Below are 26,620 nucleotides of genomic sequence, written 5' to 3' on the forward strand. Positions count from 1 at the left end.
GTTCAGGTTCTGAGCAGGGCATTAAGATCTTGCTCCAAGCCATCATTCACTGCTGTCTCTCCGAAACCAGTCCCCATTTTCCCTTACTCACTGTTATCATAAAGGGTCCATGGGATGTGGTGGAGACAGAGGCCAAAAAAGTCACTCTAACAATGCCCGGGGGTGTCTGAGTCTGGGCTGTTCCTCTTGCAGCACTGCTCTATTAAAGGCACGCCTCTTAACCTGGTCGCTTGGGCTCTAAACCAGGAAGTCCTCCTGGAGGCCTCCCTTCCCCCCAGCACCCCATATTCCAACAGTCATCGGGTCCAGCTGAAAAGTCAAATGAAACATATCTACTGTACACCCATGAGGCACCCAGCACAATCAAGATAGTGGCAGGGCGGCGGGGTGGGGAGGGATGGGGCTACAGGCATAAGGACCTCATAGTTGAGAAGCTTACAATCTTAACAGGTAAGATAACCAGCGTATAAGCAAAGTCATCTCTGACTGTGTTAAACTGGTTTTGTCTGTTGGGTGAAAGAAATGGGCTTAGTGCTCATGGTGGAAAGACTTCAGGGATTTATGATCATGGCTCAGAAATGTCACCAAAGACACAGGTTCTTTCCATCTCTCTGCTCTGCCGTCTTGTTTTGATTTATCTTAAAGCCAGAAGCAAGGTGGCTGCAGCAGCTCCAGGCATCATATTCAGATATGACGATGTGATAGCTCCAGATACGATGCCAGAGAGACGAGAGGGGCCTTCTCTTCCTGTGGCATTCCAAGGAGACAGGGACCCTTCCCGAGAACTCCCACCGCCAAATTTCCCTCGAGTCTCATTAGCTATATTTGGGTCACCTGTCTATTCCAGAACCAAAAAACTAGCAGAGGGAATGCAATTACCTTTAGCTCAAACAAGATAGAGTCTCTGTCTGGAGGGGGTGTGTGGAAGGTTGATGTTTAAGCAAAAGCAGGGTTCTTTTTAGGAAGGAAAAGGCGGGGAGCACATTCTGGGTTGGCAGCCAGCCGTGTTGACAACAATATCGGGGAAAGGGCATTTCAAACCCCAAGGGTCAGGAAAGGCTGCCTTGGCCCTCACCCTGATGGCCACTGCCTGGGGTTATGGCCGTAGCCTCCTAACTGGTCTTCCAGCCACCAGCCACCTCCCCTGCTCCATGAACCCATGCTTCATGTTGCCCCATTGGATCAGCCTAAAATACAAAATCTGCTCCCATCGTTTTCTTGCTTAAAATGCTCCTGGGAGTTCCCATTGTGGCTCAGAGGGTTTAGGACCTGACATAGTGTCCGTGAGGATGCAGGTTCCATCCCTGGCCTTGCTCAGTGAATTAAGGATCTGGCATTGCCCCTACTTGGCTTGGATCCAGTGCTGCTGTGGCTGTGGCTGTGGCGTAGGTCTGCCGCTGCAGCTCTGATTCAACCCCTGGCCCAGGGACATCCATATGCAGAAGTAAAATCAACAACAACAGCTCCTATGGCTTCTTGTTTTACATAGAATAAAACAACTTTGTAGCCTGATGTGGTCATTGAATACTCAGCACATGCAACACGCTGTTCTAAGCACTCCCTATTGTGTTTTTAACTTACCTCGCAGGAAATGCTATTATAGCCCCATGGCATAAATGAGGTGATCAAACACTGCGATGTTAACCAGCTTGTCTCACTATTTGTTTCCTAGTACTGTTGTCACACATTCCCACAAACCTAGTGGTTTAAAACAGCACAGATTTATTATCCTACAGTTCTAGCAGAGAGAACTCCAAAGTCAGTTTCAAAAATCAAGAGGGTGTCACTGCAAGCAAAAAAAAAAAAAAAAAAAAAAGAGTTCCCATTATTGCTCAGTGCTAATGAACCCAACTAGTATCCATAAGGATGTGAGTTTGATCCCTGGCCTCGCTCAGTGGGTTAAGGATCTGGTGTTGCTGTGAGCTGTGGTGTAGGTCACAGATGCGGCTTGGAGCCTGCATTGCTGTGGCTGTGGTGTAGGCTGGCAGGTGCAGCTCTGATTTGACCCCTAGCCTGGGAACCTCCATCTGCCGTGGGTGTGACCCTAAAAAAGCCCCCTCCCCCCAAAAAAAAACCTCTTAAGAAAAAAAGATGATGGCAGTGTGTTTTTTTCTGGAGGCTCTGCATTTTCTTGCCTCTCCACCTTTTAGAGGTTGCCTGTATTCCTGGTCCTGGGGCTGTATAACGTGGCCGTATCCTATCATGGACCTATGTTCCCATCACCACATTTCCTTCTCTCCTTTCTGATGTCCTGCATCTTCTTCTAAGGACCCTTGTGATGGCACTGGGCTCGCCTGGATAATCTAGGATCATCTCCCCATCTCAAGAGCCTTAACTTAATCACATCCGCAAAGTCCCTTTTGCCATGTGAGAAGACAGAGTCACAGGACACAGATATGAGGACAGGGGTATCTTTATTCTGCCTGCCGCTCTCCAGATCATGTGGCAAGCAAATAGCAGAACCAAGGTTTGAACTCAGGCTCTGCAGCTCCAGGAAGAAGCCAGGCCTCTCTCCCCATCTAGTTGTTTTGTGTTTAACCTGGGATGTCTGTCTTGTATACGCCAGCTCTTCCTGTGGGGAATTAACCTTGGGACTTAACCTTGGGACCCAACTCACAGTAATGTCTTTTGGAAAGCCTTCCATGACAGCATCCCTTTGGGACTAGGCTAACCCTGGACCCCTCAGCTGGACAAGATGTGCTCTGCTGTTTTCCCACATACAGAGCTCACTACTAAAATATCACTTTTTTTTTTTTTTTCCTTTTGCAACTGTGCCGCGGCATATGGAGGTTCCTAGGCTAGGGGTCGAATCAGAGCTGCAGCTGCTGGCCTTCGCCACAGCCACAGCAATGCCAGATGTGAACCATCTGCAGCTTGTGGCAACACCAGAACCTTAGCCCACTGAGCGAGACCAGGGATTGAACCTGCATCCTCAGAGTCGCAGTTCTGATCTGACCCCTAGCCTGGGAACTTCCATGTGCCGCAGGTGTGGCCCTAAAAACAAAAACAGAAAAAAACCCCACATTCTCATGGACATAATGTCAGGTTCTCAACCCACTGAGCCACAACAGGGACTCCTAAAACATCATTTTTAACTCTCAATGGGAACGAGCTTCTGAGAGAGCACCTATAAAGCTCAGGCAAACTGGCTTGTTGCTTGGTTGGCTGGTGGGTTGAATAAAGGAATGGGTTGAATAAAGGAATTGGTGAGGATAAGACACTGGAAAGGAGAGAAATAATTATGAGTTAATAGATATTAGGGAAGGTGGCTTTGGGCAATAGTCTTTTGAAATCTGTTTTGGGGTACATTTTAAGATTTGGAAGACTTTATACTTTTAAGAACACAAAGGGGTCACTGTGAGCCTCAGAGAAAGGGGCAGGTCAGTGGCTCTCCCACTAGCTTTCCATCCTGATCACCAGCTGGGATAGGAAATGAGTTTCGGGGCAGAAGCTGAGTTCTAGAAATGGACAGACACACAGTTTGGGTGCATCTCTTGGGGATGGGGTGTGAAATTTTGAAACCCAGAATGGCAAAGCTTTAACCACTCCCTGACTTGTGAACATGCATTTTACACACACACACACACACACACACACACACACACACGAGCAAAAAGAAATGAAATATTTAGCTACAGTTACGGAACTAGAAAGTTCTAGAACCAGGCTTGGAGTCCACATCACCCGGGCTCAGCTCTGCGGGCTTACCACTGCACCGTGCTACCTCTCACACACAGACCGTGTTCTATTCTTAAAGGAAACAATATCTGGAGATTTTGGAGCCTGGGCTACGAGCAGAAAGGTCATAGGTAGAAATAAAGGCTAGGAGATGAGCTGGAGGAAGAAGGGGGAGCCATGTCTCAGACCCGGATGATGGGAGACTCACACCTGCACATGTGTCGTGTCAGGCCAGTCCTTTGTCTTCTGAATAACTTTCCTTCTCAAAATCAGCACAGATCATTCACAAAGTATTAGCATTTTTACCAGATGAAAAGGAATCTCAGAGGCAAAAGGAGTGTCATGCTATAATTCTAGCTAATTCAGTCCTATAAACAAGTGCATGATTTCTTGCCCAAAAGGGTGTATTTATTTCAGTTATGCAGTTGAGCACTGAGCTGGACCATTCAGAGCTTCCTAAGAGGCTCTGCCTATGATTCTGAATTACAATTATATCAAATAAAAATCAATAGAAGACCCTCCTGTGCTAAGAAAGCTAAAATGCCCCCATAGGTTGATACGAACCAGGCCCGCCCTAAGCCCACCTGTGTGCACTTCTGTTGGATAATAGAGGAACCAGGGCTTTAATTCTTACTTCCCCAAAGAGGTATTAATCCGTATCAACAGGCATGTGTGAATGCATCATACGTGCACGCCCACTTCCACTTGCCTTCCCAGCCATAGGCACATCGTCAAGATAAGCCAGAAGCCTCAGCATGGCAGAGCACTGGCAGTTTTTTCCAAGGTTAGACTTGTTCTGCCAATAGGGAGCTCTGCATCCATAAAAACTGTGCTCTGGCTGGCTTCAACACAACGATGACACCTTGAGACACGGAGGGTCCTATCTTAGTGTCCAGCCCACCATGTTACAGATGAGGAAGTTAGGGTGACGGAGCTGCATGACTTACTCGAGGTCCCGGAGGTGTGGGCGTGGTGGGCTTCCTGATAACCACGAGAGGAGGCCCCCAGCAATGGCCTCCTGGAAGGGTAAGGCAGGGAGAAAACTACAAAGCCTGTAGAGAAGCACTCCTCCAGGTGGAAGGACAACCAAGAGGGTCCAGGGTCTTGGGGACAAGTGAAGAAGACACTCAAGGCAGCAGCAACCGTCAGTATTGTCATGTGCTGTAGAGAGCCAGAAAGAGAAGGGTCGAGAAAATCCCACCGGATGTGGCAACCAAAAGACTCTGAAAACTTCTGGCAGAACTTTCTGCTGAGCTGTGGGGACAGAACCAGAGCCTAAGGGCTTGCTGAGTGGTAGGAGGTGAGCAAGTCAGGACACAGTTGGGGGCTTCATTTGTGAAGTTGGACTATAAGAGAAGAGTAGAGAGAGGGCCCTGGCTGGAGGGAGACACTTCTTCATGCTCCTGACCTCTAGAGAAAGGCATTATAGAAGGAAGACTAGGAGTTCCCATTATGGCTCAGAGGTAACAAATCCAACTGGTATCCACGAGGTTGTGCGTTCAATCCCTGGCCTCGCTCAGTGGGTTAAGGATACGGCGTTGCCAGCCATGAGCTGTCATGTGGGTCACAGACACAGCTCAGATCCCTCGTTGCTGTGGCTGTGGTGTAGGCTGGCATCTGTAGCTCTGATTCCACCCCTAGCCCAGGAACTTCCCTGTGTCATGGATATGGCCCTAAAAAAAACCAAAGAAGAAGATGATGATGAGTAGAAAGTAAGAGGTCTGAACCATGGAGCCACCATGATGGAAAAAGAGCTTCAGCCTCATTGGAAACCAGCTGGGGCAGCCAGAGGAACCTGAGAAGCAGCGTTCTGCTTCCAAAGGCATTAGGAGAATTAGCTAAAGCCTCAAATACCTGCACTGCTTAGAGTGAGCTGACTTGTGGATGGTGAGGTCCCAGCCTATGATCTGAAAGACCCTAGGGAGGCCGCAGGTCTCCCTAAACCACCCACCCTGGCCACGGTGCCCCAGAGATAGCGCTTTTCTCTGCAGCAGGAAAACACTCTAGGGATGAAGGGAATTTTTTTCTAAACCAAGTCTATCAAAGAGGCTTTTCTGAACCTAACAAAGGACCACAGAGGACTCCCTGATGGCTCCTGGTTTGGCACCTGGACACAACCACTAATCTGTTTGGGGGGATAATTTATTGTCTCTAGAAACTAGCTGAGAACATCCACTCCACCAGTTTTCAATGATTACTATTGTTGTTTTATTTTTTTAATTTTAATTTATTTATTTGCTTTTTAGAGCCGAACCCGTGGCATATGGAAGTTCCCAGGCCGGGGGTCCAATTGGAGCTACAGCTGCTGGCCTACACCACAGCCACAGCACTGCAGGATCTGAGCCACATCTGCAACCTACACCACAGCTCATGGCAACACCAGATCCTTAACCCACAGAATGAGGCCAGGGATCGAACCCGAAACCTCATGGTTCCCAGTCGGATTCGTTTCCACTGCGCCACCATGGGAACTCTCTACTGTTGTTTTAGATGAAGATAGTTAATGAGCCCTGCCTGTTACCCCGAACTCACAATAACCAACTGCTCTTTATGGGTCCAGAAGGGAATAAAATCCAGTGCGTTTGGGGCGAGGTCAGGGGGCACCCCATGAGCGCAATGGTGTTTGTCTTCTCAGGAGTGAGAGAGAGAGGCAGGGAGGCAGCTCCACCTGCACAGGTGTGCGCCGGCCATGGAGTCAGTGATGGGCTACTTCGTGCCTCAGGTCCCTCACCCAGAGGTGACAAATACACTCATCAGATGCTTACTGCTTGTCAGGTGCTTCCCTAAACAGTTTACAGGTTTCTTCTTTCCGACAACCTGTGAGTTGGATGTTATGTCTCTAGTGGACAAGGAAACCAAGCTTCAAAGAGATGAAGGAGGAGTTTCCCATTGTGGCTTAGCCGGTTAAAAACTTGACATAGTCTCCATGAGGATGCAGGTTCAATCCCTGTCCTCGCTGATTGGGTTAAGGATCCATGCTTGCCATGAGCTGCAGTGTAGGTTGAAGATGCAGCTCTGATCCAGCGTTGCTGTGGCTGTGGTGTAGGCCGGCTGCTTCAGCTCCAATGCAATCCCTAGCCTGGGGAGTTAAATATGCTGCAGATGCTGCGGTAAAAAGAAAAAAGAGAGAGAGAGAGATGAAGGAATGTGTCAAGAGTCACAAACTAGGGAGCTCCCTGGTGGTCTAGTGGTTAAGGATTTAGCATTGGGACTGCTGTGGCTCTGGTTCAAGCCCTGGCGGGGGAACTTCTAAGTGCAGCCAAAAAAACGCAGAAAAAAGTCACAGGCTAGAATGTGCCAGAACCAAGATTGTGAGCCAAATCTGCCTGACTTGAAATTCCCACATTTAACTCCTCCGTGGCCTCAACAAGGTGGGGATTGAATAAGCCTGGTCTAGCCGTTCCTTCTGAAGAGGAAATGATAAGCCCTGCAGCGCTGTAAAGGGCTTGTGAAACCTCAGAACGGGAAGACGGTAACCCTCGTTATGGGTCTCCTCCGCACACGCACAGCGAGTACCGTCCACGACTTGCGGAGGGGCATCCACGCAGTCGGGGTGTGCGGAAAATGGAGTCGCTCGGGTTGTTTTCGGTTGACTTCTGCTCGACAGCCACATCATTCTGGTGAAGGAGGACTTAGCGGCTGTGCTGTAACAATGTTTCCTTAGATGCACGCGCAGTAGGGTGCACGCCACCTCTTAGGTAACATTTTGGCAAATAGCCGCTTTGTTCTGCATTGATGTCCAAGGCGGTCAGGGCTTTCCAGGCCCATGATGCTGCCGCGGGTGAAGCTAGTAAAGCGATGCCTGATGGGCCCACCGCACCGGCGCTTCTTTCGGTTGCCAGAATCCAGAGGGAACCTGCCCGGTCTCGAGAGACAGAAGAGCACGGGGGATCCCGGGGAGCTGGGTGGTTTCAGGCTGTTACCCCAGCTGGAAGGGGCGCGTGAAGGAAGCATCGTGCTGCCTCTCTGCGCAAGCGCATGACCGCATCTCCTCGCCCCACCTGAGCAAGAGGAACCCAGGGCACAGCCCTGGTTAGACAAGGGGAACCTCGGTAGACCGGGGCTCCCCAAGCTGTGCAATGACGAATTCTGTCAAGGCATGTGTAGATGTCTGGACCCAGCCCTCTACAAAAGTTCTAGAATCAACCCCGGAATTTTCTTGGTCCAGGTCTTTATTTGCTGATTCATCATCCAGGTGTCTCAGCTCAAGTGTCTCTCCACGAAGTAGCCTCCTACCGTTATGCTGTTTTGCTTCTCCATCTCTAAAAAACATCTTAAAAAAATTTTTTTTTGCTTTGTTTTGTGTGTTATTTCCCACACTCAGTCTTCTCAACCCCAAAATGAAAATAGAGGTCTGTGAATTTCCCATACTTCCAAAAGCATCTTGTAGGTCATAGACAGTTAATATGTAGTGGCTAGATGGATGGGTGGATGGATGAATGAATGAGATTTTAAATGTTCTCCTTTGGAGTTCCCATTGTGGTGCAGCGGAAACAAATCTGGCTAGTATCCCTGAGGATGCAGGTTCGATCCCTGACCTTGCTCAGAGGGTTAAGGATCCAGTTGCAGTGAGCTGTGGTGTATGGCACAGACGTGGCTCAGATCCTGATTTGCTTGGCTGTGGTGGAGGCTGGCAGCTATAGCTCGATTTGACCCCTAGCCTGGGAACTTCCATAGGCCCTAAAAAAGCCAAAAAAAAAAAAAGTAAAATAATAATAATAAATAAAAATTAAAAAAAATAATAAAACATTCTCCCTCTATTTGGGCTGCTCCCCTATCTCCAGACCCAGGGAACATTCTTTTTGACTGATGACATGGCTGGTCTCAGACTTAGAAGCTAAAGTGCTCTGAGAGTGAAACTGGATAATCATTAGTTCCAGCCATTTCACCTGTAACCGGCCTTCACCAATCAAGTTCGTTTTAATTGTCGCTACGGAAGACTTGCGTGTGCTCCAAGCAGCACTTAGCCTAAACGGGGAGAGGTTTGCCTGAGTTATTCTCCAGAAACTTGGAATCACTTGTGCCTAGTTCAAGCTGAGCTGGTGAAGTCTGGTTAGGACCACCAACCCTCCAACTGGGCATGTGCAAGTGTCCTCCTGGTGACCTTTTGACGTCTGAGGACTGAAATCTCCCCCCTCAGGTCATGCTAAGTGCCTTCATTTTTTTAACCTGCAGAGACCGTAGCTTGGTTACACCTGTACAGAAAGGCTATCCCCAAACTTTTTTCCAGCCGCCTTTCCCCACGCTCCCTACGCCTCAGACCACCCTGCTGCTTTATTCTTTATCCTGCAAATACCCCAGCCCCTTGTGACCCAGGGAGGCAGATCTGAAGTTTGTTCTATCTCCTTGCTTGGCTGACTTGAGAATAAACCCTCTCTTCGTTGCAAACCTCGGCTTGCTGCAGAATGAGCCTGGTTCGGTAACGAGAGCGTGGCCAGAGAGAGGGGCTTTGCTTTCTGAAGCTTCGAGAAGGGATGATTTCATGGTAAAAAGTCCTGTGTGATGTGCCGGGTGGAGAGTGGCAAAGGGTCTGTCGACTGGAGGAGCAGAGAGCTGTCCACTGGAGCCTGCGTGCAAGGTAAGGACGGGGCAGGAGAAGAGACCAGAAGAGGGTCCGGGTCAGGTGGGGCAAGGCCATGGATGCCCAGGTAAGGCATTTGGACGCTGTCTCATAGGAGATGCGGAGCCCCTGGAGGTCAGGGCCACGCACGCACTCTCGGCTTTTCTGGCTTCCGACAGTGGATGTAACGTGAACAATAAGCGGAAGGAAAGGAACCATGAGAAGGGCCGTGAAGCAGCATCATTAGCCCTAAGTCTGCTCTCCACTGCTCAGTCACTGCTCATTGCTGAGAAGCCAGATTTGTCCCCCTTATTCTAGGGTCTCCTGTGCGAGGTAAAGTGCTTTGAAGGGAGTGACATTGATAAGCGAATTGGCTGCGGATGAAAAAACACAACATTTCTCAAATATCCAGCATACAGTAGGCTGTGAACATAGACCAGGCATATGACATATACCAACCTCCTAGATTTAAAAAAAAATGTTTTTAAAGTCTTTCATACTATGTGTATTCTATAGTCCTGTTCTTTCCACTCCTTCTCAGTGTCAGGGTAATAATTCATCTGATACCAGTGATTTTTATTATTATTTTTTAATAGTTATTTACCCAATACAATTTTTTTTATACTGTACAGCATGGTGACCCAGTTACACATATATGTACACATTCTATTTTCTCACATTATTATGCCCCATCGTAAGTGACTAGACATAGTTCCCTGTGCTACTAATCCATTGCTAATCCATTCCAAAGGCAATAGTTTGTATCTGTTAATCCCAAGCTCCCCAACCACCCCACTCCCTCCCCCTCCCCCTTGGCAACCACAAGTCTATTCTCCAAGTCCATGATTTTCCTTTTTGTGGAAAGGTTCATTTGTGCCATATATTAGATTCCAAATATAAGTGATATCATATGGTATTTGTCTTTCTCTTTCTGACTTACTTAGTAGGAGAGTCTCTAGTTCTATCCATGTTGCTGCAAATGGCATTATGTCGTTCTTTTTTATGGCTGAGTAGTATTCCATTGTGTATATATACCACATCATACCAATCATATGTCGATGGACATTTGGGTTATTTCCATGTCTTGGCTATTGTGAATAGAGCTGCAGTGAACATGCAGGTGCATGTGTCTTTTTTAAGGAAAGTTTTGTCTAGATCTATGCCCAAGAGTGGGATTGCTGGGTCATATGGTAGTTCTGTGTATAGATTTCTAAGGTATCTCCATACTGATCTCCATAGTGGTTGTACCAGCTTACATTCCCACCAACAGTGCAGGAGGGTTCCCTTTTCTCCACACCCCCTCCAGCATTTGTTGTTTGTACATTACTAATGATGACCATTCTGACTGGTGTGAGGTGGTATCTCGTGGTAGTTTTGATTTGCATTTCTCTAATAATCAGTGATGTTGAGCATTTTTTCATGTGCTTGTTGGCCATCTGTATATCTTCCTTGGAAAAATGTCTATTCAGGTCTTTTGCCCATTTTTCCATTGGGTTGTTGGCTTTTTTGCTGTTGAATTGTATAAAAGTTGTTTATATATTCTAGAGATTAAGCCCTTGTCAGCTGCATCATTTGAAACTATTTTCTCCCATTCTGTAAGTTGTCTTTTTGTTTTCTTTTCGGTTTCCTTTGCTATGCAAAAGCTTTGATAACAGTGATTTTTAACAATGGGAAAAATACCGGGCCAGGTAATCAATTCAATGGCTGTGAGGTCTGCTTTCAGTTTTCACCAAAATGTGTTCAACCTATTTTAGGCACTTCAGAAATGGAATTGTCTCCTGAAAATGTGAGTTTTCAGGAAAGAGCCAAATAAGCATTTAAATAGCATTATCTGAAAATTGCTACTATATCCAAATTCTTAAAAATTCTAGGGAACATATCTGAAAGGAGGACTGCTGCACTTGTGGAGAAAACCTGGATCACCCAGGCAGGGCTTCTCGCTATTATAACCACCTTTGCAAAATCCTGATGCCCAGTCATATCCTAGCCCAATTATATTCTATGGCAGTTGGATCAGACTCTCTGGGGGAGTAACCTGGGCAGTGATATCTTATTATTATTATTATTATTTTGTCTTTCTACAGTCGCACCCACAGCAAATGGAGGTTCTCAGGCTAGGGGTCCAATCAGAGTTGTAGCCACTGGCCTATGCCAGGGCCACAGCAATGCCAGATCTAAGCCATGTCTGCAACCTACACCACAGCTCATGGCAACGCCAGATCCTTAACCCACTGAGCAAGGTCAGGGATCAAACCCGCAACCTCATGGTTCCTAGTCGGATTCGTTTCTGCTGCTCCTTGATGGGAACCCCTGGGCAGCGATATTTTAAAGTTCTCTGGTCTCCAATGACTTTCACAGGCCTAGGCAGCCCTGAATATAGTATCACCTGGAGAGGTTATTTTTTTAAGTCACTGGTGCCTGGGCCCCCACTGCAGATTCTGACCCAGCTGATCTGCAGAGGACCCAAGCATTTCTTGAAAGGGCCCAGATGAATCTGTTGTGCAGCCAGGATTAAGAATCTCAAGACTGGAGTTCTTGTTGTGGCTCAGTGGGTTAAGAACCCAATATAGTATCTGTGAGGATGTGGATTCAGTCCCTGGCCTCGTTCAGTGGGTTAAGGATCTGGCTTTGCCACAAGCTGCGTAGACCTGCAGTTGCAGCTCTGATTCCACCTCTAGCCCAGGAACTTCCATATGCTTCAGGTGCAGCCCTAAAAAGGAAAAAAGAAAAGAATCTCTAGCCTAAAGCTGCTTCCCTTAATTAAATCAGTCCAGGCAAGGAACCAATCTTGAATCTTGCTTCTCCCACATATTTCCATTTTCTGTGGCTGGGGGTGGTGGGGGCGTAAAATTCCACTTCTCCCCTTCTAATTTATACGTGGATTAAAACCTTAAGCTGTCAGCCATTTATACTTTTGTGCATTTATACTTTTCTTTTTTTCTTTCTTTTTGTTTTAGGGCCACACCCATGGCATATGGAAATTCCCAGGCTAGGGGTCAAATCAGAGCTGTAGCTGCCACAGCCACAGCCATGCCAGATTCAAGCCACACCTGCGACTGACACCACAGCTCAGGGCAATGCCGGATCCTTAACCCACTGAGTGAGGCCAGGGGTTGAACCTGAGTCCTTTGGGTCCTAGTCAGGTTCATTAATGTTGAGCCACAACAGGAACTCCTGCATTTATACTTTTCTTCCAGTCAGCAGCCCTTAGGAAGTTAACTCATCATCTGCTATAGTAGCAATAGGTCAGCAAAAGACAAGGAGGAAAACACCGACCCATCAACCCCCTCCCTTCATCTGAACCTTTCTTGAAGTTCCACGGAACTTTCTCATTTGGCTCCTACGCCCCCACCCGCGGTACATCTGGTGAAGCATGCAGGAAGAGAGGGTGGCCTTGAATCATTCAGGCACATAGCAACGTCCCAAAATGGTTGTCAGTGAGGAGGAAGGATGAGAAAGATGCACTGATTGGGGTGGGGGAAGGTGCAGGAATTTGAGATGGTTCATATCTTGTGCAGTAAAACACACAGAATTCTCTGTCAACCAACCGTCTGAGCCTCTAAAGAAGCTAAGCAGTTTTCCTGAGGAGGCAACGTGGTGACCAGGCCTGGATTCAGAGCCAGGTAGGGGTCTGTGAATCTGAATTTGGTTGGTTTTCCTCTGAGTTGTGTGGGCGTCATGTTGAAAGAGGCATATAGTCACTTACTTGAACCCTCTGGGGCCTGAGTGGCTTGGAGCATTTGGAATATTTTTAGGAGTTTAGAACGGTATATCTGTCATAGGACTTACGTCCAGAGAAACGAGACCCCCGAGGCTTTTTTGCCAGGAAGCAGTGCTTATTTGGGCTGGCACTGGCTCCAAAGGCTGAGCCCCAAACGCAGCAGGGCATCACCTTATATACCCCATTAGGTTTCCCCTGACATCTAAGTTTCTTTGTCCCACTTATAAAGTAACATACATCCTGTAATTTCTGAGTGGGCAGTTACAGATGCACCTGCTCTCATGGATACAGGTTAGGGTACATTGTTGCAGAACTGAGCATGCGCACACAGATGGTGGTGGTGCATGTTGCCTTCCCTCTGTTCTGGGAGGGCCCTACCTCCTTCCCACTGCATATCCATTGGCATCTCTGAGCAAATTTTTTTTTTCTTTTGTCTTTTGTTCCTTTAGTGCTGCACCTGCAGCATATGGAGATTCCCAGGTGAGGGGTCTCATCGGAGCTGTAGTCGCTGGCCTATACCACAGCCACAGCAACACCAGATCTGAGCTGCGTCTGCGACCTACACCACAGCTCAGGGCAACCCTGGATCCTTAACCCACTGAGTGAGGCCAGGGATTGAACCTGCGACCTCATGGTTTCTAGTTGGATTTGTTTCCACTGCGCCGTGAAGGGAAATTCTGTAGCAAAATATTTAAATTGAAGTATATTGGTTTACAACTGTTGTGTTGGTTCCTGGTATACAGCAAAATGATTCAGTTAGACATATATATGTATGTGTTATATATTCTTCAGATTCTATTCCATTATAGGTTATTACAAGAGAGTGAATATAGTTCTCTGTACCATACAATAGGACCTTGGTTTTTATCTATTTTATATATAGTGGTATCTGTTAATTCCAAGCTCCTAATTTATCCCCCCCACCCCGCTTTCTCCTTTGGTAACTATAAGTTTGTTTTCCACGGCTGCGAGTCTGTTTCTGTTTTGTAAATAAGTTCATTTGTATTATTTTTTAGATTCCACATATAAGCGATACCATATGATGTTTGTCTTCCTCTGATTTACTTCACTTAGTCTGATAATCTCTCGGTTGTAGCAAAACATATTAATATTTTCACCAATCTGGTCAAGAAGCTTCACATCAGCGTTTTATCAATTCAGGCAAGGTTGTACCACCAAATTTGGAGTTTTCGGAGCTTCGGGGGAATTCGGGCGTTGCAGATAAGGGATTGTGGAGATGAACATCAAAGGAAATACATGTATATACATAACAACGGATATTTATTGGATGGTGAGTATTTGCCAGACATTCTGCAAAGCTCTAGACACGCAAGATTACTACCCCTGAGCTCAAAATCTGCAAAACCGAGGCATGGGTGGGCTAAGTAATTTACCTAAAATCACTTAGGTCTGTTCATTTGTTCTGTATCAGTTTTAAAGAAAACCTTTTAGTTTATTTATTTATTTATTTATTTATTTATTTATTGTCTTTCTGTCTTTTCTGCGACTGCACCTGTGGCATGTGGAGGTTCTCAGGCTAAGGGGTCGAATTCAGAGCTACAGCTGCTGGCCTACACCACAACCACAGCAACACCAGATCCAAGCCATGTCTGTGACCTACACCACAGCTCATGGCAACACCGGATCCTTAACCCACTGAGCGAGGCCAGGGATCGAACCCACAACCTCATGGTTCCCAGTCGGATTCGTTAACCACTGTGCCACGACGGGAACTCATAGTTACATTTTTAGAGAATAACTTTTTCTTATTGAATAGTGAAATATTTCCAGAACAACTGGCTGGACACAGCTTTGTTCAGAATGCCTATGGTTTTAGCTTTAAATTTGCCTCCCGTTTGTATTATCCATCTTGCTTTAGCAGCAGCCAATCCACACAAAACGGGTCGGTTTTCCCCTTCAGGCACCGTTAGAAGCCTTGGGAAGTTCCAGGGAAAACTTGCACTTGCTGGGGCCTGAGTTTGCTGCTTGTGGAACATGCACAAAGAACTGGCGCTTTCCCAGGATCAGATCCACTTCTGGCAAAGCAGAACCGTGTTGGATGGTGGAAGAAGGCTTTTCCTTAGTAACTGAGACTCCACATGTAGATGCAGCACTTGGCCATAAACAGTGTGTTCTGCCCTCTGCATAACTCAATTTCCTCTGGAATGATAACCTTTGCCTTCCTACAGTAAACTAATAAAACTCACAGGAGTGGCTTCCTCCTACTGTTCCTAAGGTTTGTTAGGATAGATTTTAAAATCTCTTAAAGATTTATCAGAAAAATATCACTGTTCTAATATATATATATAATATATATATATTATATATATATATATAATATATATATATATATATATATATATAGTCTTTTTAGGGCTGCACCCTCAGCATATAGAGGTTTCCAGGCTAGGGGTTGAATTGGAGCTGCAGCTGCCGGCCTACACCACAGCCACAGCAACACCAGATCTTAGCCATGTCTATGGTCTACACCACAACCCACAGCAACACCGGATCCCTAATCCTCTGAGCGATGCCAGGGATTGAACCTGAGTCCTCGTGGATACTAGTCAGGTTTGTTATCACTGAGCCACAATGGGAACTCCTCTAATAACTTTGAAACACATTCTTTTTTTTTTTTTTTTTTTTTTTTTTTTTTTTTAAACAAGTGGCCGCACCTGCGGCATATGGAGGTTCCCAGGCTAGGGGTCGAGCCACAGCCACTGTAGAAGCAACGCCGAGTAGTTATGTTGTGAGCCACACGGGAAGTCCTTTTTTTTTTTTTTTTTTTTTTTTTTTTTTTTTTTTTTTTTTTTTCACATTCTTGATGATATATATATAGTCTTTTATAGCATGATCATTCAAAATTCTCAAGCAACCTGCATTGTTAATCCTTCCCTTTTTCCCTTGTAGAACTTAAAACTATTGTGCAAAACATAAACAACCCAAACTGCCATGCGTTTGTGTTGCGATTTAACCCAATTGTATTCTTTCAGGAACTCATAAAATTGTTTTTCCATAAATGTGTTCTTTAAAGCCTTGTTTTAGTCTTAAGTGATTTTATTATGCCCAGGTAATGAAAAAAATCCAGATGATAAAATCTAGTGGGGAAAAAGCATTTGATCTATAAAAATTCAGTCTATGGGAAACTTTGAACAAATTTATTCTTAAGAACAGGTGCTTAAGAATACCTGTTAGGAACAGGTGCCTTATGCTGGGATGGCTTGCCCTTCAAAGTGGTCTACTGCTTTCTTCATAAAGCTCCCCCTGGTGTTTAATAAAGTCCAACTTTCCTCAATTCTTTTAGGACTCTGATTATCCTAAAATGTGCTTCTAATTCCTAAAAAGCTATCCATTGATGCCTCACAAATTATGACCAAAGTTAGAACATTTGGCCAATTTTTTTTTTTTTTGGTATTTTTAGGGCTGCACCCCCAGCACATGGAGGTTCCCAGGCTAGGGGTTGAATCAGAGCTGTAGTCACTGGCCTATGCCAGGGCCACAGCAGTGTGGGATCTGAGCCATGTCTGCGACCTACACCGCAGCTCATGGCACTGCCAAATCCTTAACCCACTGATCAAGGCCAGGGATCGAACCTGCAACCTCATGGTTCCTAGTTGGATTCGTTAACCACAGAGCTGTGATGGGAACTCCCTTGGCCAAATTTTGAAAGACGTTGAGTAGATAGTAATTCCTCAACAGGTGCTTGTGGAATGGAATAGCATGTTCTTACCCACTTCACACCATCAACCAGGCAGTCAAGGCAAAAAGAGCTAACTGTGCTAAACTTTCGCCTCCTGGCTGTGTGACCTTGGGTAAGTCACATCCCTTCTTAATTCAACATTCATTGTTCTTTTTTTTTTTTTTTTTTGTCTTTTTGTCTTTTGTCTTTTGTTGTTGTTGCTATTTCTTGGGCCGCTCCCGTGGCATATGGAGGTTCCCAGGCTAGGGGTTGAATCGGAGCTGTAGACACCGGCCTACGCCAGAGCCACAGCAACGCGGGATCCGAGCCGCGTCTGCAACCTACACCACAGCTCACGGCAACGCCGGATCGTTAACCCACTGAGCAGGGGCAGGGACCGAACCCGCAACCTCTTGGTTCCTAGTCGGATTCGTTAACCACTGCGCCACGACGGGAACTCCTCATTGTTCTTTAATCTATGCTGGGCACTACCACCTGGCCCGCCTCCCTCCACCTGAGCTAGGGACACAATAGTGGGGAGCCAAGTATGGTTCCTGCCTTCACCAACTTTATTAATGGGGAGATTCTCAACTTCCTGGGCATTAGAATCACCCAGAGGACTTTTGTTTTTGTCTTTTTAGGGCCACACCTGCAGCATATGGAGGTTCCCAGGCTACGGGTTGAGTTGGAGCTGCAGCTGCCAGCCTACCTCACAGCCACAGCAACACCAGATCCGAGCTGCATCCTCGACCTACTCCGAAGCTCACAACCACCGGATCGTTATCCCACTGAGCGGGGTATTCAGCCCAGAGATTAAGCCCATGTTCTCATGGATACTAGTTGGGTTCCTTACCACTGAGCTACAGTGGAAACTCCTCAGGGGACTTTTTTTTTTTTTTTTTTTTTTTTGTCTTTTTGCTATTTCTTTGGGCCTCTTCTGCGGCATATGGAGGTTCCCAGGCTAGGGGTTGAATCGGAGCTGCAGACACTGGCCTACGCAAGAGCCACAGCAACTCGGGATCCGAGCCGCCTCTGCAACCTACACCACAGCTCACGGCAACGCCGGATCGTCAACCCACTGAGCAAGGGCAGGGACCGAACCCGCAACCTCATGGTTCCTAGTCGGATTCGTTAACCACTGTGCCACGCCGGGAACTCCGGGACTTGTTTTAAAAAAGATTCCTGGGAGTTCCCATGTGGTTCTGCAGGCTAAGGATCGGCTTATCATTGCCGTGGCTCTGGTTACAGCTGTGGCTTGGGTTCGATCCCTAGCCTGGGAACTTCCTCATTCCTTGGGTGTGGCAAAACAAACAAACAAAAGTGGTTCCTGAGCCCCACCCCCAGAGTTTCAATTCAGTAGGTCTGGGGTTGGAGGAGGGTCTGATAATTTGCATTTCTAACAAGTTCTCAGGGGAATGGTGGTGCTGCTAGCCTAGGACGATACTGTGAGAGCCACAGCTCTAAGAGGAATAGAGTCACAATAGCTTATGTGCTATGATAAGCCCTCCATGGAGATAGAGAATGTTTCCCTGGACACAGAATGTATAATCAATCCCAAGACTTTAACAACTTTCAAAGTGGGAGATAATTAACACTGACCATTCTTTTTCACATTTTAATAGCGCCAAAACAAAAACGCATTTGATGAAACACTGTGACTACATTTAAGCAGAAATAGTAATCAAAGGATAGCCATAGAGATCAGTGGAATAGAACTGAGAGTTCAGAAATAAATCTACACATCTATGGTCAACTGATTTTTGATGGGAGTGTCACAACCATTCAAAACCATTCAATGGGAGAAAGATGGCTTTTCAGCAAATGGTACTAGGATCAAATTTGGAAAAGAATGAAGTTGGACCCCCCCCCACCATATACAAAAAATTAAAATGGATAAAAGAGCTAATTGTAAGAGCAAAACCCATAAAACTCTCTGAAGAAAATATAGACATAAATCTTCATAATTTTGGGTTTGGCAAAAGATTCTTATATAACACCAAAGGCATCGGCAACAAAAGAAAAATTAGGTTTCATCAGAATCAAAAACTTCTGGAGTTCCCATTGTGGCGCAGCAGAAACAAATCCAACTAGGAACCATGAGGTTGCAGGTTCAATGCCTGGCCTCACTCAGTGGGTTAAGGTTCCTATGTTGCTGTCTGTGGCTGTGGTGTAGGCCAGTGGCTACAGCTCCAATTCGACCCCTAGCCTGGGAACCTCCATATGCCATGGGTATGGCCCTAAAAAAACAAAAAGACAAAAAAAAATCAAAACTTCTTTGCTTTAAAGAACATCATCTATAAAGAGGAAAAGTAACCCACAGAAGGGGAAAAAATTATTTGAAAATCATAACGGGCTTACATCTAGAAAGTACGAAGGACTCTTACAACTCAGTAATAAAAAGACGGCCCAATGTAAAAATGGGCAACGAATCTGAACAGACATTTCTCTGAAGAAGATCTACAAATGGCCAACAAGCACAAGACAAGATGGTCAGCATCATTAGACCCTAGGGAAATGCAAACCGAAATCGCAAAGATACCACTTTACACCCACATAACAAGAGAGACAGATGACAACAAATGTTGGCCAGGATGTAGAGAAGCTGGAACCCTCGTGCCCTAGTGGTGGGAATGTACAATGGTGCTGCTGCCTTGGAAAACAGTCTGGCAGTTCCCTGGATGATTAAGCATAGAGTTATCATATGACCCAGCAATTCCACTCCCAGGTATACATCCAGGAGAAACAAAAACAGATGTTGAGGAGTTCCAGCTGTGGTACAACAGGATCGGCGGCAACTTGGGCCCCCTGGGACACAGGCTCCATCTCTGGCCCAGCACAGTGGGTTCAGGATGTGATGTTGCTGCAGCTTAGGTTGCAACTATAGCTCTGAGCTGATCCCTGGCCTGGGAACGCCATATGCTGTGCGGCAGCCAAAAGAGAACAAAAAAGAAAAAGATATTCACACAGGCACTTGTCCAGTCATGTTTATAGCAGCATTCTTTGTAGGAGCCAAAAGATGGAACCAACCCAAACGCCCTTCGATGGACAAACTGATAAAATGTGGTACCTCCATACAATAGAATATTATTCAGCCTTAAAAGGGAATGAAATACTGATACATGTGACAAAAATGAACCTTGAGGCGTTCCCGTTGTGGCTCAGCAGTTAACGGAACTGACTAGTATCCTTGAGGAGGCAGGTTTGATCCCTGGCCTTGCTCAGTGGGTTAAGGATCTGGTGTTGCCATGAGCTGTGGCGTAGGTCACAGACTTGGCTCAGATCCCACACTGCAGTGGTGGTGGTATAGGCTAGCAGCTATAACTGATTTGACCCCTAGCCTGAGAACCTCTATATGCATGGCCCTAAAAAGACAAAAACAAAAACAAAAAGAAATGAACCAAGAAAATATCATTCCGGAGTTCCCGTCGTGGCACAGTGGTTAATGAATCTGACTAGGAACCATGAGGTTGCGGGTTCGATCCCTGGCCCTGCTCAGTGGGTTAAGGATCCGGCGTTGCTGTGAACTGTGATGTAGGTCGCAGACATGGCTTGGATCCCGCATTGCGTGGCTGTGGTGTATGCCGGTGGCTACAGCTCCAATTCGACCCCTAGCCTGGGAACCTCCATATGCCGCGGGAGCGGCCCTAGAAAAGGCAAAAAGACCAAAAATATATATATACATATGTTATTCCAAGTGAGAGAAGAAAGCCACAATGACCAATTACTGCGTAATTCCATTCATATGAAATACCGCAGCCAGGGAAATCCAGAGACAGAAAATAGATCAGTGGTTGCTTGGGCTGGGGGGTGAGAGGGCAAGAGGGGGCGATAAGGAGATGACAGCTAAGGAGAACAGGGTTTCTTTTTGAGGTTATGAAAATGGTCTAAAATTGACCCTGGTAATAGTTGCACACATCCGTGATTGTACTGAAAACCAGTGAACTGTGTGCTTTAAATAGGTGAATTGTATTGTGAGTTATATCTCAATAAAGCTATTTTTAAAAAAAGTACATACACTGTATAAGCAAATCCTTGAAGGAGAGGTGACAGTTAACCAGGAAGGTAGAGAGGGTTGGTCGGAGTTCCCACTGTGATGCTGTAGGTTAAGAATCTAACTGCAGGAGTTCCCATTATGGCTCAGTGGTTAACGAATCTGACTAGGAACCATGAGATTGCAGGTTCGATTCCTGGACTTGCTCAGTGGGTTAAGGATCCAGCGTTGCCGTGAGCTGTGGTGTAGGTCGCTTGGATCTGGCATTGCTGTGGCTCTGGTGTAGGCCGGCGGCTACAGCTCTGATTTGACCCCTAGCCTGGGAACCTCCATGTGCCCCAGGAGTGGCCCTAGAAAAGGCAAAAAGACAAAAAAAAAAAAAAAAAAAAAAAAAAAAGAAAGAAAGAAAGAAAAAATAGAAAAAGAATCTAACTGCAGGAGCTTGAGTTGCTGCTGAGGCTCAGGTTCCATCCCGGCCCAGCAAGGTGGGTTAAAGGATCTGGTGTGGGCATAGGTGGAGGCTTCAGCTCAGATTCACTCCCTAGCCTGGGCTCTTCCATATGCCTCAGGTGCAGCTATTTAAAAAAAAGAGGTTAGGGAGGAGATGGGAAGGGAAGGGGAGAAGAGGAAGAGTATTCCAGGCAGAGAGAACTATGCATGTAAAGTCCTGAGAATATGAAGCATTAAGAAAATAGAACAATTTCGATATGCTTGGCCAATGGTTGGTCTCTTTGAGGGAGACGGACCAGGCCACAGTCAGCTTTGCTCTTCCTGCTTACACTCCAGGCTAGGGATTCCCAAAGTGTCGCCACCGCATCAGAAGCAGCCAGAAGCCACCTGATCAGAGCATCTCGTGAGAGGTTTTTAGAGATGCAGATTCCTCACCCCACCCCAGAAGACCCCACCCCAGACCTACTGAATCAGACAGTCTGGGGCCCAGCAATCTGGGTATCAGCAAGCCCTCTAGCTGATGCCCCTGGAGTTTGAGAACCACTTCTCTTGACTTCTTACAAATCTGACTCCTACAGAAGCCGGTGGTGCTTAATAATGTAAATCTAGTCATGCTGCCCCTTTGCCTAAAATCCTCTAACCTTTCCCAGTAGGCAAAGGACTGACCCAACTGGAGGTACACTTTTGAAGGACACTCTCACTGCTCCGTGGAGAACAGATTAGCAAGAATATGAGTGAACATCTGGAGACAGATGAGGAGGCTCCTGCAATAATCTAGGTAAATGCCTTGGGGAGCTGGACTGGTCCAGCTGCAGTAAGGAAGGCAAAAGACACAAGCACTTGAGAGAGGTGGAAGTAGAATCATTAGGATTGGAATTCTGTTTCCAGGTGACTTCCTGAATCGTCTCTTTTTTTTTTTTTACCTTTTTTTTTAAATTGTGGTGCCATATAGATAACATAAAATTTACCATTATCCATTTTTAAGTGTAGGGTTCTGTGGCATGACGTTCATTCATGTGGTTGTAAAACCATCACCACCATCCATCTCTGGAACTTTTTCATCACTCCAGACAGAAACTCCACATCCACTCAACAATAACTCCCCACCACCCCTCCCCTCAACCCTGATAACCTCAATTCTACTTTCTGTTTCTGTGAATCTATCACCTCTAGACACCTCATGTAAATGGAATCATTTGTCCTTTGCATCTGGCTTATTTCACTCAGCATAATGTCTTCAAGGTTCATCTGTATTGTAGCAGGTGCCAGAATTGTCTTATTATGGCTGAATCCTAGTCCATGGTCTATTTATAGCACCTGTTGTTTATCCGTTCATCTGTGGACGAGCACTTGCGCTGTTTCCACATTTTGGATATTGTGAGTAATGCTGTAATGAACACTGGTATAAAAATATCTGTTTGAGTCCCTGCTTTCACTGTTTGGGGTATATACCCAGAAGTGGCATTGCTGGATCACGTGTTTATTCTGTGTTTAACTCTTTGAGGACCTGCCTCGTTGTTTTCCATGGTGGCTGCACCATGTCACATTCCCACTAGCCTGCATGAAGACTCCAATTTCTCCACATCGATGTTTATTTGTTCTTTTGAGAACAACCACCCTAATGGGTGTGGTGTCTCCATGTTACTCTCAGTGTTGTGGTGATTTGTGCTGCCCTGATGGCTAGTGATGCTGAGCCTCTCTTCATTTTTGCTTCTGTCTTGATATCAGAGTAGCATACATCAATGACTTTTGCAACACAAAAGCAAAAATGAAAATAAAACTTTCCAACAACTCTGTTAAAAAACTGGCAAAGTTTTGAACAGACATTTCTCCAGAGACGACAGAAGTGGCCAATAAGCGCATGAAAAGATGCTCAACCTCACTAGCCGTCAGGGCAACACAAATCAAAACAACAATGAGACACCACACCCAATAGGGTGGCTCTAATCAAAAGACAAAATAGCAAATGTTGCTGTGGATGTGGAGAAACTGGAATCTTCATGCACGGCTAGTGGGAATGTGACATGGTGCAGCCACCATGGAAAACAATGAGGCAGGTCCTCAAAGAGTTAAACACAGAATAAACACGTGATCCAGCAATGCCACTTCTGGGTACATACCCCAAACAGTGAAAGCAGGGACTCAAGCAGCTGTATGATTTGCAAATATTTTCTCCCATTCCGTGAGTTGTCTTTTCCTTCTCTTGACGGCATCCTTTGATGCCCAGTTGGACTCTGAGTACCATTTGTGCCTCAGGAGCTATAGAAGCACCAAGAATTAAGCAGGAAAAAGACCAAGAATGAGGGGAGAGGATGGTGGATTTGAAGGAATTTAGACAGTCACCCCTTAAGACCTTAGTCTGCCTCCCAGAACTGAACACCTGCGGCATCATCCCCTTTGGCCCACCAGACGCAGAGTATCAGCTTTCTCTTTCTGTCGTTTCTGTAACAAATTCTACTTTCCTTCAATTAAAAAGATGTCTTGAGGAATTGGAGGCCCAGCTCTTTGCCGGGTTTTGAGAAGCAAATACAGATCCCACGGCTGTCTCCGAAGAACACAGCGAGCCCCAGGGAGGTCTGCCCAGCTGATGGAGCTGAGATCTCATTAGCTTCCAGGGAAATCCATCTCTGGGCTTCTGGGTCCCTTGAGAGCTTTTCTGAGGACAAAATCAGTGCTCTCCAGCCTTGCTCAGAGGAGCTACAGAAGAGGAGGGCGGGTTTTGAAGGAAGCTGAGAGCGGGACTGGTCTTCTCCCCCAGGGGGGCCGACCCCACTGTTTCTTAACACAGAGGTGGTGGTTCAGCCCACAGGTATGGGAACAGAGAGCTGGGGAGATAAGAGATAATGTTGATGACACCACCGCCACCATTTTTCTGGTTCTCTGAGGAGGGGTCTCTCCCTAAACAGTCTTCCTCTGTCCACTTCCTCACGTTGGGTGAAAACAGCCCTCCTCAGATTGGTGACTTTGGAGAAGTCTCCCCTCTGTGCCTTTCTCTTTGGGAAACTGAGTTATGCAGACAGCACTGCCTCTTCGTTTATTTACTTATGTATTTATTTTTATTTTATTTCCGTTTAGTTTAGTTTTTTGCTTTTTAGGGCCGCACCTGTGGCATATGGAGGTTCACAGGCGAGGGGTCAAATTGGAGCTGCAGCTGCCAGCCTACACCGCAGCCACAGCAACTCAAGATCTGAGCCTCATCTGCGACCTACACCACAGCTCACTGCAGCACCGGATCCTTAACCCACTGAGTGAGGCCAAGGATCAAACCCACATTCTCACGGATACTAGCCGGATTCGTTTCCACTGAACCATGATGGAATCTCCCTAATTTTTTTCTTTTTATAGCTGCACCTGCGACATATGGAAGTTCCAGGGCTAGCAGTTGAATGAGAGCCACAGCTGCAGGCCTTGGCCACAGCCACAGCAACACTGAGCTGCATCTGTGACCTACATCACAGCTTGCAGCAACCCAGGATCCTTAACCCACTGAGTGAGGCCAGGGATTGAACTTGCATCCTCACTAAGACTATGTCAGGTTCTTAACTCACTGAGCCACAGCAGGAACTCCAGCATTGTCTTTCTCAGATATGGTTTAAGGTTAAGCCCTGCATGTCCATGTGAAGCTTCACCACAGAGGAAAATTGTGCAATTGAGGAAAATTTAATTAGTTGCGCTAGAAGAAAAATTGGATTCTCTTTCTATTCTTTCTACATAAAACGGTATTAGAAAACACTGCTGCGAAGAAATAATCAAAGAGTAGGCAGCAAAAAAGAAATAGAGGGGTGTCAAGCAATTTATTAAAAATAATAATTTGTTAAAGTTATTTATTTATTTTTGTCTTTTCTTGAGCCACTCCCACAGCGTATGGAGGTTCCCAGGCTAGGGGTCTAATCCAGCTGTAGCCGCCGGCCTACACCAGAGCCACAGCAAGGAGGGATCGGAGCTGCATCCGAGACGTACAGCACAGCTCATGGCAATGCCAGATCCTTAACCCACTGAGAGAGGCCAGGGATCAAACCTGCAACCTCATGGTTCCTAGTCGGATTCGTTAACCACTGTGCCACGACGGGAACTCCATGTTAAAGTTATTAATATTTTAGATTTGTGATATTTGTGGTACCTTATTAGCCTTATAAAATTGTCATTTGTTGTGATTTCTTTTCTCATTCTAAAGACGTTGACTTTCTCATATATAATTTCACATTCATAATTTTCTTTTTCTTAAAAGGGTCACCTTATTGTATAAGCATCTGGCTTCATAAAACCTAGATCCATTCTCTGCACCCCATTCCCCAATTAATTCCAAGGTATTAGAAAGCTAAAAAACCTCTCCTTAGTCTATTTCCCATCCACAACTGTCAGCCATATGGTTCAGTGTGAGTCTAGAGATTCTGCAATGAGCTCAAATGATTTCATAATGATGATAAATGCCAACAACACACCCCTCCTGTCATGATGTTCACCATGGATTTAAAGTTCAAAGATTAAAATCCCCTAAAATTTGAAGCCCAGCATTTGTTGTTGTTGTTGTTGTTGTTGTTGCTATTTCTTGGGCTGCTCCCGCGGCATATGGAGGTTCCCAGGCTAGGGGTCGAATCGGAGCCGCAGCCACTGGCCTACGCCAGAGCCACAGCAACGCGGGATCCGAGCCGCGTCTGCAACCTACACCACAGCTCACGGCAATGCCGGATCGTTAACCCACTGAGCAAGGGCAGGGACCGAACCCACAACCTCATGGTTCCTAGTCGGATTCGTTAACCACTGCGCCATGACGGGAACTCCGAAGCCCAGCATTTTTAATTTCAATTTCAAGGACATTAATCGAATGCTTTTGCTCTGGCAAATTAATTGAGAGTCCAAATTCCTTAGGTTGATATAAAAAGAAATGACAGTCTTTCTTCAATTACTTCTATGTGGTTCCAGCCGGAGGGCGGGTCTTGGTGCCAGGGGTGCCTGGAGAGACCCCATCTAGGAGCCCCAGCCAGAAAGGACTGCGTTCCTCCAGGACATCCAAAACGCCATCCCTCACTGCACTTTCCAGAAAGTCCAAAGTGTTCATGGGAGGCAAAGCTGTGGGTGGTCCTGGCCCCGCACCTACGCAAAGGCAAACCAAACACAAGCACAGGCAAAAGCCCAAGCCAAAGTCTGGCCCTGGGAGCAGTTATCCGGGCAAAAATTGTATTTCGGAAACCAACACATTGATGTTGCCCAAGACATGGAGAGCTGGGTGGTGTCAGAAGACAGAGACGTCTTGATGTCCGATGTCCGCCTCTCCAGGGAAAAAACCAGCTAGTCCCCGTTACCCAGGATCTATGCGTTGTGTGCTCATGCGTCTTTGGGAGACTATTTCTACAGAGAAATTAATTACGATGACACTCTGTTTACCATACTGGGTAGGGGAGGGAGAGGTGGGGTGTGTGTGTGGTTCCACTGTTTATCCAATTCTTTTTTTTTTTTTTCCCCAAGAAGTAGCATTAAAGACATCCCTACTTTCTTGCAAAGTTCAGAGATTTGTGATAGCTCTAATGACTGCATTTTATT

The 26,620-nt window shown here is 46.2% G+C and overlaps 1 long non-coding RNA gene across 4 annotated transcripts; it reads left to right on the plus strand.

Annotated features, from left to right (window-relative positions):
* LOC110261777 lies at positions 8,697-26,585 on the plus strand. 4 transcript variants are annotated; one of them, XR_002346309.1, is made up of 3 exons: positions 8,697-9,256; positions 14,121-14,250; positions 21,730-22,445. It is a non-coding gene; the product is annotated as an uncharacterized LOC110261777 (long non-coding RNA). The 4 variants fall into 4 exon arrangements; XR_002346308.1 differs by lacking the exons at positions 8,697-9,256; positions 21,730-22,445 and adding exons at positions 12,470-12,861; positions 26,003-26,585; XR_002346307.1 differs by lacking the exons at positions 8,697-9,256; positions 21,730-22,445 and adding exons at positions 12,470-12,861; positions 14,881-15,199.

Source organism: Sus scrofa, chromosome 7, assembly GCF_000003025.6.
Source record: "Sus scrofa isolate TJ Tabasco breed Duroc chromosome 7, Sscrofa11.1, whole genome shotgun sequence".
Classification (NCBI taxonomy): Eukaryota; Metazoa; Chordata; class Mammalia; order Artiodactyla; family Suidae; genus Sus; species Sus scrofa.